This window comes from Symphalangus syndactylus, chromosome 12 (genome assembly GCF_028878055.3).
Source record: "Symphalangus syndactylus isolate Jambi chromosome 12, NHGRI_mSymSyn1-v2.1_pri, whole genome shotgun sequence".
NCBI classification, from domain to species: Eukaryota; Metazoa; Chordata; class Mammalia; order Primates; family Hylobatidae; genus Symphalangus; species Symphalangus syndactylus.
The window spans coordinates 78,179,408-78,192,657 of record NC_072441.2 but is presented as its reverse complement, the minus strand read 5'-3'; the positions used below and the strand labels follow the sequence as shown (position 1 = coordinate 78,192,657).

The 13,250-nt window shown below is 42.3% G+C and overlaps 1 protein-coding gene across 2 annotated transcripts in view; it reads left to right on the top strand.

Moving 5' to 3' along the window:
• Positions 1-212: 212 nt before the first annotated feature.
• The window catches only part of OTUD7B (OTU deubiquitinase 7B), a 75,691-nt gene continuing 62,653 nt past the window's right edge, over positions 213-13,250 (top strand). Inside the window, exon 1 of one of the 2 annotated variants that reach the window (XM_063626056.1) lies at positions 213-533. The gene's annotated coding sequence lies outside the window, so the exon portion shown is untranslated. Of the gene's footprint in view, positions 10,362-13,250 lie in introns of both variants that reach the window. The other variant, XM_063626057.1, reaches the window with a different exon arrangement.

Sequence of the window (13,250 nt, the reverse complement as noted above, 5' to 3'; positions counted from 1 at the left end):
GTCCTAAGAGTCCACCCTGTACTCCTCCAACTCCTGTTCAAGAATGCTTCAGACCAGGAGCTTTAGGGACGCGGGTCGGGAAAACACGGGGTCACGCGCGGGGAAAGCGCCAAACTGGCCGCAGCCTGGGGAGCGGCGATAAGGCGGGGCTGCAACGGGGCGGAGCGGGAGGAGGCCCGGGGGCGGCCTGGGTGTCACCGCCAACTCACTCCGGCCGGAAACTGGCGCCTGTTTCCGGCCGGACAGCCGAAAGCCACCGATCCTGAACCAGCCGCCGGAGCCGGAGTGGCGACCGGGTGCGGAGCGGGCAAAAAGCCTCTGGGGGAGGCCAGTCCCGATCAGTCCCTTCTGGCTCCAGCTCCAGATCCCGTGCGGAGCAACAGCTGCGGTCGCAGTCTCCACCACCGCCTCCACCACCATCGCCGTCGGGGGAGGGGCCGGCCGGACCCCGGGGTCACTGCCGAGGAATGAGGAGAGGCGGCCGGGCCCCGCGCTCCGCCCCGGCCTAGGGCCTTGCCCCGGGAGCCGCGAGGGTAACGGAGCCCCCCGCCCTGACACCGTCCCCCGTCTGCCCCCGCCCCTCCCGGCTTCTCAGACTCGCAAACTCTACTCCTCAGATCGCCACTGTCCCCTTTCTCCTTTCCGAATCTATTTCACCCGAAGCCATCTCCCCTCGGCACTCCTTTCTCGCCCTGACTGCTCCTTGCTTCGTCCCAACCTTTCCTCTTCCCTTTCACCTGCGTCCTGCGTTCATACCCCGCGCTCTCCAGCTCCCGGCCTCCCTTCCTGAGCTGTGCTGGCCAGTTTGGACGGTCCCCCTTGTCAGCTAGACTTTCGAGAGGGATGGTGGAGTTTTAAGGTGATTAAGATGCAGTCTATTATCCCCACAGTAGGATAAAGTTCATTTAAAATCTCAATATAAAACTAAAATGAAAAGCAAACAAGCTTATTCTTCGTATTGATAGCCAAACTAAGGTGCATACAGTAATGGAGGAAAGGCGAGAAAAAGGTGTGTGTGTATGTGTGTGTGTGTGTGTGTGTGTGTGAGAGAGAGAGAGACGGAGGTTGACGGATTCTAGGGCAGTCTTAAGAACTTTAGAAAAAAGAAAAGTTGCCATGAGCCGATGGAAACTTTAGAAGCTGATGATGAGTAAGCCGGGGGCTGCGTGATCTCACTCTTGTCATAATTACTAGGTTAACGGTGTGGCTCCGGCCGGGATGGAATGGGATTTGTTTACTGGGCCGGCGTATTTTTAGCTTGTCGGCTCACAAGGACCAGCGCTCAGAGTCTCTTTCTCCCCCCTCGTGGTAGTCTTTCTGTCTAATCTAGGTGGCTTCTCTGGGCACAATAAAGATGTAAAAATTTGAAAGTAGAAACTGACTGGTGGAATTTTATGGAAGAAGTTCCCCACAAACTTTTCAGGCAGCTTTTCATGAATGCAAAGCCTAGAATTAGCAGGACGTTGACTTTTATTTTCTTTATCTTTTTATACGTACTACGTAACGCTTTACTTAGAAATTCACAGACTGCTAATTTTTCAGTCTTTGGCCTCTAGTACTGTATATTTACGAGATTTTTGAGGAGGTTGGATCCTTTGTCTTTCAGAATCTATTTCAAAGGTGGAAAAGGACAGAGTAGAGAAAGAGGTGGCGGTAAGACTGGCTCCAAAGAGTTGCTAACCCCTAAATATTTAAAAAACAGTTTCTATGCTATGTAACTTCTGAAAACATTTAGAAAATTTTCTTCCTACTAAATGAGATTGCATTCCTGATGGGGAGAAGACTTCAGGGACACAAGCTGGGTGGCTAGGGAGAATCAGAGGTAGTTAAACATTTACTGTGTATAACTTACAGATACATTATGCGCAAACAATGAAGAATTAATTATACTCTTTGTCTTCATTGTTTTTCAAGTAGTTCTTTTAACGTTTAGTAACCAACCTGCTCTGCTAGTCTATTGATATTTTGAAGGCTGAACAAAACTGTAAAATAAATGAACTTGATGTTGCTCCTCTGCAGGCTGAATACCCTACCGTTCTAATTTCCACTATTGACCCAGCTTGCCTCAGAGCACCTCCCTGACAAAGTGGCCAGTTACTATGTACTTAGAGATTGCAAATGAATGCAAATATTAGCTCATACTAGCAATAATTAAGAAGGTAAATATGCTGAAAACATATATTCCAAAACCAAAATAGATTTTTTCGATTTTACCCCCATTTTTGATTATCACCACCTTTCTGCCAATAATTATCTGTTAAATGAATAATTTAGAATTGAACAGATATCTGCTTTGGACATTACACTTTCAAGATAGAAGGAAAGGTGGAAGGAAGATAGTTGCCAAACTAATTTTTTATTGTCATTGCCTTATTTGACTTATTCCTTGCTTTTAATACCGAAGACTGCCTCAGAGAAAAATGTAAAACTTTGCCAAAGCAAGAGCTGGCTATCTACTGACTTGTATAAGGCCTGGTGACCGGTAATGAATGCTAATCATTAGGTGGCCTTTAGTGGCCTTATGTTGCCAACAACTTGGAAAATTTCCCAAAGCTTTATTTGTTTAATCTTTCTTTTGAGACCGCTATTTAAAAAAAGATTTAATTTGGAGACGAAAATCTAATTTTTAAAAACCACATACACCTTTCCCAGAATCTGTTGATGATCAATAATTGTTTTGATCTGTGTGAGTTGATTGGTGCCAATATTAGTGATGATATCTGGGTAAATTCTATTTATATTTGCATCTAGCAGCTCCCTAAGTTGAACTGCATACTTTATTCCAGGGCATGGGGATCAAAGGGGTTGAAGAAGCCTAGGAATGAGTGGAGAGCTGCCTGGTAGTCCACCACTATTCGTAGTTCTCAGGAGGCTTTATTTGCAATTTTGAGATTCAATGTATGTAACCAAAATAAGTATTCTGATTGTTATGAGGGCACTAAGTGCCACTTGTCAAAGTTTTGGAGCTCCTGAGTATCTTAAGCATGCTAAAATACACTGGCCATTATAGTGTATGTGTATGTGTGTATGAGTAGCACTCTCCTTACCCTAAACACTCATCCCACCAAAGGGAAAATCCTTAAACAGCGCTTTGAAATGTGATCTCAGCAGTATCTTTCGTGTGGGAACTTAGGAGCTGTGGAATAGCAGACTGTGGAATCTTTTTTGTAGCCTCTGATAAATTCAGGTAATTAAGAGTTTGTGTAACTGGAAGATAGATACAGGGCAGTTTTTCTCATGAATGCCTGAATTCAGTTGACTTTTTAATATAATAGAAGGGAGTTGTTTGTTTGTTTTTAAATAAGACATCCTTGCTGAGTAATGATTGAACACTTCTCTGGATAAAGCAGTCTCCATGCTCCAGTGACAGGCTTTAGGGAGGTATAAAAGATGTAAAGACATGTGTCTTTGCTCTTGGGGTTGAGGGTGGATGGGAAAGGTGGTATATAAATATGGGAAGGCAGACTATTATAAGCTTTAACATTTAGGAAACAACATATAGACAAAAGCAAATTTAACGTGCTGATAAGTATGTAAGGGCTGAGAAGACTTGAAGTAACAAAGTAAGAATCAGTGAAATAAATTGGGGAGATTTCTGAGTCAGTAAATTTTGAAATGGACTTGGGGGGCTATGGATGAGTCATAAAGAGGTATGGGCTATTGAGTTAGATGGGTCTTTGTTCAGACCTTGGGTCTACTTTTTACCGTGTGACCTTGGACAAGTTAACTTCTTTTCCTTATCTGTAAAATGTGAGCATTCAAGTAAATGAAATAGTTATTGTGTTGGGAATAAAAGAAAAGAAAGGATCTTCCAAACAGAAAGTATAGAATGTACAGTGTGCAATGATGGTATGAATGACTAAGTTGTGAGTGGGGGGAATATATGAGAGTGACTGTAGAGAATGTGGGTTGGGCCAGTCATGGGTAGAGCAGGCAAGAGGGTGGAGGGGACTCAGAAGCCAGACTCTGTTGGGTGTTGATAGAAGGCTCAATAGAATCATTGTAGGTCCTTGAACAAAGGACAGATTTAATGAGAAATATTGAGCCCTTTGGTTCAGGAACTCAGGGACAAGGAGTCAGGCAGGCATCCGTACATTGTGACTCTTATTTTCTGTACCACCCTGGCCTGAAGGGATACAGCCAGGAGGCATAAGATTCCTTGTAGAAGGTTTTGGGTTTACACACCTTACTATGCTGAGCCTGCTTGTGCCTGTCTCGTAGTGCACCAACCTGTGGGGAAGTCTCAAGACTATGGCCGGATTTTCCTCAAGAGCTTATAGTAAGGACAGCATTATGTTTCAAGTGCATTTAACTCTCAGTTGTCTCTGCTAATGTAGGGAGCACTGTTGTAGGTAATTCAGAACTTAATAAAGACATTTATTGGTTATTTTCAACTGTGTTTTTTTAGGATTCTACCTTATCCCTTTATTTCCTCTAAGAAATAGTTTTAGATAAGAAAAATTACTAAACTGTTATTTGTAGTGACCCACTATGAGTTTAATTCTTTGCTAGGTGCTATGGAGGATTAGGAAAATAACAACTTTGCACCTAGGCTGGAGTGCAGTGGCGCAATCTCAGCTCACTGCAAGCTCCGCCTCCCAGGTTCATGCCATTCTCCTGCCTCAGCCTCCCAAGTAGCTGGGACTACAGGTGCCCGCCACCATGCCCGGCTAATTTTTTGTATTTTTAGTAGAGATGGGGTTTCACCGTGTTAGCCAGGATGGTCTCGATCTCCTGACCTCGTGATCCGCCTGCCTCGGCCTCCCAAAGTGCTGGGATTACAGGCGTGAGCCAGTGTGCCCGGCCGAAAATACATTATTTTTTAAACCAGATTGATTTTCATTTTTGGGGATCATACTAATATTGAAATAAATTTGCCTTTCTAAGCTTATATTATCTGATGGCGGGGAGAGTTCACTGATGATGAAGAACGGTCAATCTTGCATTAAAGATTTGGCCTTAGAAATCCATAAAATGAATAATCCATTTGTGGATAATTAAGACTAGACTACACTGAATATGTTGATAGACCAATTTCTTTTCAAAATCTGTATGAATCCAATGTGGCCTCCTAGGCTGGCTGTCTTATGTCTGAGAATGACTGGCAGGTGATGCCAGAATGAGCCTTCATTCACAGTATCTGGACAAATGCCACTACAGTATGTTGTGTTGTTGAAGATTAAGCCGGCTTTCTCAAAGGACTTGTGCTTTGTAGAGGCTCTTCCAGATATCAGCTTCATTGAAAATCTGTCAGACTTTTCCTCCTGTAGGAAAGTTGTTTGAAAGTATGTCCAATTAAAAAAAAAAAGGGAATGGGCAGAAGTGTCCACATTTAAGAAGTAAACAAAATCACATGCCATTCTTTCATCCTTTTTTTTTTTTCTCCAGTTGACTTGCTTTCCTCCATCCCTGCCACCCTCCCCGACCTCTTTATAATCATTACCAAACTGTGATGTCATGAGCACAGGATTATTGTTTACTTCTTGAGTCAGGAGATTGTAGTATTTCTGAGCTAGAAATCAGGTGGAAAAGTCAGGAATCTTATTTTATACAACTAGATAGGGATTATTTTCAATTGTGTTTTTTTTAGGATTATATCTTATCCCTTTATTTCCTCTAAGAAATAGGTGTAGATAAGAAAATTACTAAACTGTTATTTGTAGTGACCCACTATGAGTTTAATTCTTTGCTAGGTGCTATGGAGGATTAGGAAAAATGACAACTTTGTGTCCTTGAAGAGTTTACAGTCCAGTTGGGAGTAAGAAGAATAAGAAGGAATGAATACTTGATGAGCCTCTTAATATGCCAGGCAAAATGTTAAAATGTGAAACTATATTGTTAGTTACATAGTGCAGACCTCATACCATAGGTATTTGGGGAGAAGAGTACTCAAGTAGTTATGTCACAGAGGAATTATAACTCATTTCAGATCTCAATAAAAAAATAGGCCAGGCACAGTGGCTCACGCCTGTAATCCCGGCTACTCAGGAGGCTGAGGCAGGAGAATCACTTGAACCCAGGAAATGGAGGTTGCAAAGAGCCGAGATGGCACCACTGTACTCCAGCCTCGGTGACAGAGCAAGACTCTGTCTCCAAAATAAATAAATAAATAAATAAATAAAAGTGTATTAGGTACAAGGGATGAAGATGAAGAGGATAACAAAACATTTCATATTGGAGCTGAAAGGGATCAAGCAAAAGCCTGGAAACAGGACTATACCTGAGATGTTCTTGGGGCGGTGAGGAGAGTAACCTGAGTGGCAGTGAGCAGTAGTGAAATGAAGGTGGGTAGGTTGGTTTGGAGCTATGTTTATAGAGGGAGTTAAAAAGCTAGGCTTATAAGTTTATACATATATATATATTTATTTATTATTTTTTTGAGACAGGGTCTTGCTCTGTTGTCCAGCTCAGGCTGGAGTGCAGTGACACAACTTGGCTGACTGCAACCTCCGCCTCCTGGGTTCAAGTGATTCTCGTGCCTCAGCCTCCTGAGTAGCTGGGATTACAGGCATGTACCACCATGCCCAGCTGATTTTTGTATTTTTAGTAGAGACAGGATTTCACCGTGTTGGCCAGGCTGGTCTCAAACTCCTGACCTCAAGTAATCCACCCACCTTAGCTTCCCAAAGTGCTGGGATGACAGGCATGAGCCACTGTGCCCGGTCAACTTTATATTTTAAATGGTAGAAGATTTTTGAATAGAATAGCAGTATGATGATACTAATACACAGGTTGGCTTGGAGGGAATGGAGATTGACACTGGGGGTGTGTGAAGTGATGAGGCCCGAGTTAGAGTTGTGGAGGGTAGGCTAAGGAGAGGAAAGAGTGAAAGACTGTGAGGGAAAAATGGAAATTAATGAGGGCTGGATGTGGGAGATGAAGAAGGGTGATGAGTCAACTACGACTGTGACACATTATGCCTGGGTGTCTGAGACATTGACTGAAATAAAGAAGTTAGGAAGCTTTCCTCATTTTGGGGAAATACGATGAGTATAATTTGGGATGTGTTGGATTTAAAGTGGCAATGAAATGTCCAAATGAAGGCTGTCCTGGGTGTGAGCTGGGGTAAAGATGGGGGTAGGTTTGGAAATGCAGTTTTGCAATTCATGGCCTAGGTGTGGTAGCTGTAGCCAAGAGAATTAATGAGCTCTCTGAGGACTAGAGTTTAGGGAAAGAGCAGAAGGGCAAAGAAAATGGTACTGATAAACCTAAACACGTCTAAACTTAAACATGTCTCCTATCTTGTAAACACCGTCCTAGGCACTGAGATGGAGGTAAGAGAGACAAGGAACCCACGAGGAGTGTATGGGTCTAGTGGGAGGAGACAGATATGTAAATATATAGATGGAATGAAGTGTGATAGATGCTGTGATAGAAGTATGTAGCAGGGAGAGTGGGAGCCCAAGGGTCAGTTCTGCCTTGGGCACGCCGAGGTTGGAAAGAGCCTCCCTGAGGAGTTAGCATTTGAGCTGAGTCTTGAAAGATGAATTAAGGATATACTCTACAGATGACAAGAATTACATTCCAGTCTGAGAAAATACCATGAACAAAAGCTTAAAGGAATGAAGGCCAGACTTCTTCAGGTAACTTTTACTTAATCATTATGGCTGGAGGGTGGGATGGAGGGCAGGCTGAAGAGGTAGGCAACGCTGGATCATACAGAGCTTTATCTTTTTTTTTTTTTTTTTTTGAGACGGAGTCTTGCTCTGTCACCCAGGCTGGAGTGCAGTGGCACAATCTCGGCTCACTGCAAGCTCCGCCTCCTGGGTTCACGCCATTCTCCTGCCTCAGCCTCCTGAGTAGCTGGAACTACAGGCGCCCGCCACCATGCCTGGCTAATTTTTTGTATTTTTAGTAGAGGCGGGGTTTCACCATGTTAGCCAGGATGGTCTCGATCACCTGACCTCATGATCCGCCCGCCTCAGCCTCCCAAAGTGCTGGGATTACAGGCGTGAGCCACCGCGCCGGGCCTGGAGCTTTATCTTATACTGCAGTATATCATGAGCCATTTAATAAGTTTCACATCCTAGAAAGATTATGTCAGTGGTGTGTAGGGTGGATTGGAGACGGAGAAAGCAAAATTCCTTTCAATAACTTCATTATACTGAACACATTTATTGAGAGTGATCATATTTACAGATTCATGGAATCAGACAACTGGAGGGACTGCTATGCTTTCTTAGTTTTCCTCATTCATTTTCAAATAGAATACCTGAGGTTTACTCAGGATCACAGAAGTGGTTCTGTGATAGCTTAGTCCAGAATTCAGTCTTCAGTATGTACTAGGTGATTAATAGAGGTGAGTTCACCTCTCTTTTCTCTCCCAAGTCCCATTTCAGTGTTTGTGTCATTCTGCCACATTGCATTGTACTAGCAGATAGAAGGACTTAACGTCATTCCATTCTACCGTCTTTTTTTTTTTTTAATTATAATTTAGGTTTTAGGGTACATGTGCACAATGTACAGGTTTGTTACATATGTATCCATGTGCCATGTTGATTTCCTGTACCCATTAACTTGTCATTTAGCATTAGGTGTATCTCCTAATGCTGTCCCTCCCCCCTCCCCTCACCCCACAACAGTCCCCGGAGTGTGATGTTCCCCTTCCTGTGTCCATGAGTTCTCATTGTTCAATTCCCACCTATGAGTGAGAACGTGCGGTGTTTGGTTTTTTCTACCGTCTTTTTTTAACCAGTCCAAAGTGAATAGAGGTATTTTCCTAGGTCTGACTGAGAAAAATGTTCCCTGAGAGTACCATTGGGAAGAGGGGCAGTTTGGTGCCCTGGACTGGGCTGCATAAGGTGTTAGGATTTTTCAGCTGTAGTGATTCAGATGTAGAAGAAGTTCAAGGTATTTGTTTCGTTGCGTGTCTTTATCTCTGCCACTAAGCTCCCTTTAAGTTGTTTTCTTTTAAACTTAGTTTTAATTTGTGCCACTGAAACTTGTTAAATAAGCTATGATAAATTGGGCACTGATTAAAAGTATATTTATCTAAAAAAAAGAATATTTAAACAAAATTTAGAAAAGTTCAGGGAAAAAACCCAAACAGAAACAATTTTGATCCTACAACCCAAATTTGATGGACGTTAACATTTTGTCATATTTGTTTTAGATGTCTTACTCTCTTTAAAATATTAAATGCTCAGATTCTGCATCTTCCCTGTATTTTCATTTTCATTGGATTTTTGTGGAGGGAAATTGTTTGGTTTTAAAGTGCTAAGTGAGAGTTTGGATTTTGTGTTTTAGTCACTTTTGCTGGAGGAGAACAGAACAGGGTAGATAGAGGGCATCCTCTAAGTCCTTAGATTCCCCTGAGAGAAGTTGGGACTTAAGGACGTGTGGAAGGATGGATACCTTCCATTGACAGGCCTTCCTCAAAACTTGTCTGAGTTGTGATTTTTAAATTCTTTTCTCTGGGCTCTGTCAGCATCTTCCCCAGAGAAGGGCCTTGGTTTGGAAGCTGTCCACTTTAGCAGAGCTGCCAAGTCTTAATTCTTTCTCAAGTGGGCAAGGGTACATTTTGTTTTTGTTTGTGAGTATTTGGGAGAGGCAAGGGGTGGGTAGAGAGGAGGCACAGAATAGCTACTCACAGTGAGTACTTATCTGAATTCCTGTGTAACTGGAAGTTTTCTTGGCTGTTTTAGGGGAGATAACTTGGTTACACTGGCATTTAAATTATGTGGGAAGGTGGTTTTTCACTCCCCTCTGCTATCTGATTTGAGATGGCAATAAACCTTCTTGTCCATTTTTGTCAGTCCCCACTCTACCCTGTTCTAAGCGCTGCTTGTGCGTGCTGTTTGAGGGATATGAAGGCTCCTCTTCAGTCTAAAACTGAACAAGTCAGATATCTCCTTAGTTTCGGGAAACCATTCTGCTCCTGACTGTTTTTGTGTTGACTCCTCTATTCTTCCAATCACCTGGCCCTTTATTAATTTTACAATTTTGCATAATGAGATATTTCAAAGATTTAGAAAAGTTCAGGGGAAAAACCCAGACAATTTTGAGTCTACAACCCCAACTTGATGGACATTAACATTTTGTCATATTTGTTAGATGTCTTACTCCCTTTAAAATATTAATGTTATAGATATAACTGAAGTTCCACCCTGCATCCTTTCCTCCTTCCTCTTTCTCAAGAAATGACTACTGGCCTGAATTGATGTGTTCATTCCTTCATGTTTTATACTCCCTCTCCCCGCACATATTTATTTATTTATTTATTATTTATTTATTTTTGAGATGGAGTCTTGCTCTGTCACCCAGGCTGGAGTGCAGTGGCACGATCTCTGCTTACTGCAACCTCTGCCTCCCGAGTTCAAGCGATTCTCTTGCCTCAGCCTCCCGAGCAGCTGGGATTATAGGTGCGTACCACAGTGCCCAGGTAATTTTTGTATTTTTAGTAGAGATCGAGTTTTGCCCTATTGACCAGGCTGGTCTTGAACTCGTGACCTCAAGTGATCTGCCCACGTTGGCCTCCCAAAGTGCTGGGATTACAGGCATGAGCCACCACGCCTGGCCCCACATGTGTATTATAGGCAACATATAGTTTTGTTTTGAAATCTTACATAAATAGGATCATGTATGTATCCTTTTGTAACTTTTTTTCTCAACATTGCTTTTCAGATGTGTCTACAGGTAGATCTAGTTCATTCAGTCACCTAAGTTTTAAACCTGTTTTCTCCGTTGCCCTCCCCACTTGTCCTGTTTTTTTGTTTGTTTTTTGTTTTCTTTTTTTAAGACAGGGTCTTGCTCTGTCACCCAGGCTGGAGTGCAGTGGCGCCATCTTTACTCACTGCAACATCTACCTCCCGCATTCAAGTGATTGTCCTGCCTCAGCCTCCCAAGTAGCTGGGACTACAGGTGCGTGCTACCACGCCCGGCTAATTTTTGTATTTTTTAGTAGAGGCAGAGTTTCCTAATGTTAGCCAGGCTGGTCTCGAACTCCTGACCTCAAGTGATCTGCCTGCCTCAGTCTCCCAAAGTGTTGGATTACAGGTGTGAGCCACCGCGCCCAGCTCCCACTTGCCCTGTTTTTTTTTTTTTTGGAAACTTACCCATTCTTAAAGTCCCAGTGTAAACTATCTCTTCCACAAAAACGTTCCTGATTTTCTTTTTTCTCCAGCGGGATATAATCTTTCCCACAACTGAATCTTCCTATCATTTTATTGGTACTTGTCATGTGGTAGTTGTGTATTCTTGTATTTTGGTTTATTTGTGCCCTTGGCATGCCTCTTCTACTATACTGTAAGCTCTTTGAGAGTGGATAAGTAGTCCCTTTTTCTTTGTATCCCTTATGAGGCATGCCATAGAAACTTACACATAGTAGGCATTTAGACACTGTTCGTGACTAAATAGATTATGAACAACAACAAAAGTCCATCCTTTATGTTGGTGAACTATTAATTTGACTATTGGGGTAGACCCCATGAAAAATAAAGCTTATAAACAAACACTTGGCACTGAAAATTACATAAAAATGTACATAAATGGTAAAAGTAGTCAAGACTAACTTCCTGCAGAGGTGAGAGTAAACATTCCTTAGAAAATGAAATGGGAATTGATAGGTGATAGCATCCCAATTGGGAAAGTCCTGGGAATTGATCCTGGTGGCTTTTGAGGCAGCATGTTCCTGCGGCCAGACTCATTTCACTAGCTATCAGATTCTGCTTTTGTCATCAAGGTCTTGACACCTTCACAGGAGATGGAGATGGGCTTTAAGAAAAGGCAGCCTGTCTATTCACTTAATAAACACTGCTGAGGACCAATGTGTGTATCCAATTATTGGATACACACATTCACACATATATATGTACATGTACTTTTCACCCCATTCCTTTTTTTATGATGAGGCCAGGTTGTGTATCAGCATATTTTGAAGCTTTTAATTCTGTAACATATAGTCCCAATATAACATTGTTTTGGCCTTATGGAAGCTCCTCCTACCCCCAAGTAGGAAATTAATATTAAGTTAAACTATATGAAATTGCCATTTTGTAGGTAAAAAGCAGACAACTCTTGACAGTTTTGCTTGGTTAAACCAACAGGTTGTGATTTCCTCTTGGCATTCTGAAAGGCAATATCATGGACCTTTTTGAAGTAGATAATCCCAAATCCATTCTTTTTTTTTTTTTTTTTTTTTTTTTGAGCCAAGGTCTCACTCTGTCATCCAGGTTGGAGTAGAGTGGCATGATTGCAGCTCACTGCAGCCTTGACTTCCCAGGCTCAGGTGTTTCTCTCACCTCAGCCTCCCAAGAAGCTGGGATCCACAGGTGTGCGACACCATACCTAGCTAATTTTTTACATTTTTTGTAGAGATGGGGTTTTGCCGTATTTCCCAGGCTGGTCTCGAATTCCTGGGTTCAAGCAGTCTTCCTGCTGCCTCCCAAAGTGTTGGGATTACAGGTGTGAGCCACTGTGCCCAGCCCATTTATACGTCTAAAATGCATTTCTGAACTTTAATTTGCAGGGGATTTTCTTTTGCAGTTATGTTTAGCTCAAATTTTTAATAAATGCTTTTTATTTCTGAGCACACATTTAGTATATTTTAGAAGGTGGAGGGGGAACGTATGAGAGTTGTAGGCCACAACAGGCTCTAGGAAATAAGCTTGAGATGAACATTTTTGCTGTAAATATCTACATGTAATTGAGTTGGCTTTAATGAGGTTATAGTTCCTGTGAGTAAATGACTTATTCCTCCCCTTACCTGCTACCCCCGTGTCTCCTCTCTAGTCTTGATAAGGAGATCTGGTGGGGGGCGAAAACCACAGAAAAAGGTAATTGTCTGTGTCTCTTTGATGTTATTTGGGGTCTTAAAAGGAAAGAGGGCAAGAGCCCTAGTTCCTAGCACCAGGTTGTTGACCTTGTGGCTCCCAGAGCTGTTCTTAGGGTTGGGGGGAGGAGAATGCAGAAGACAGGGGAAAGAGCAAAGAAACAGAGTAGGTAGGAGTTAGCAGATGTTATAAAATAGGATTGAAGAACAGGAGCAGAAGGAAGGGGATAGGTATAAACATTTAAAGGGCTTCTGTTTCATTCTTCAAAATCTGGCTTAGAATTCTTTATAAGCCTTTTATATTAGCTAATCAAAGTTGTATCCAGGCTACACTCTACAGGTACCTACTTAGAGAATATTATAGATAGAATGCAGCTTTGAAAGTACCAGTGCTGTGTTCTAAAATAGTTCTTTGAAAAGTCAGGGTCATTTTAAATGAGTTAGTCTACTAGTGCCTTTTGAATCATTAATAGCTAACATC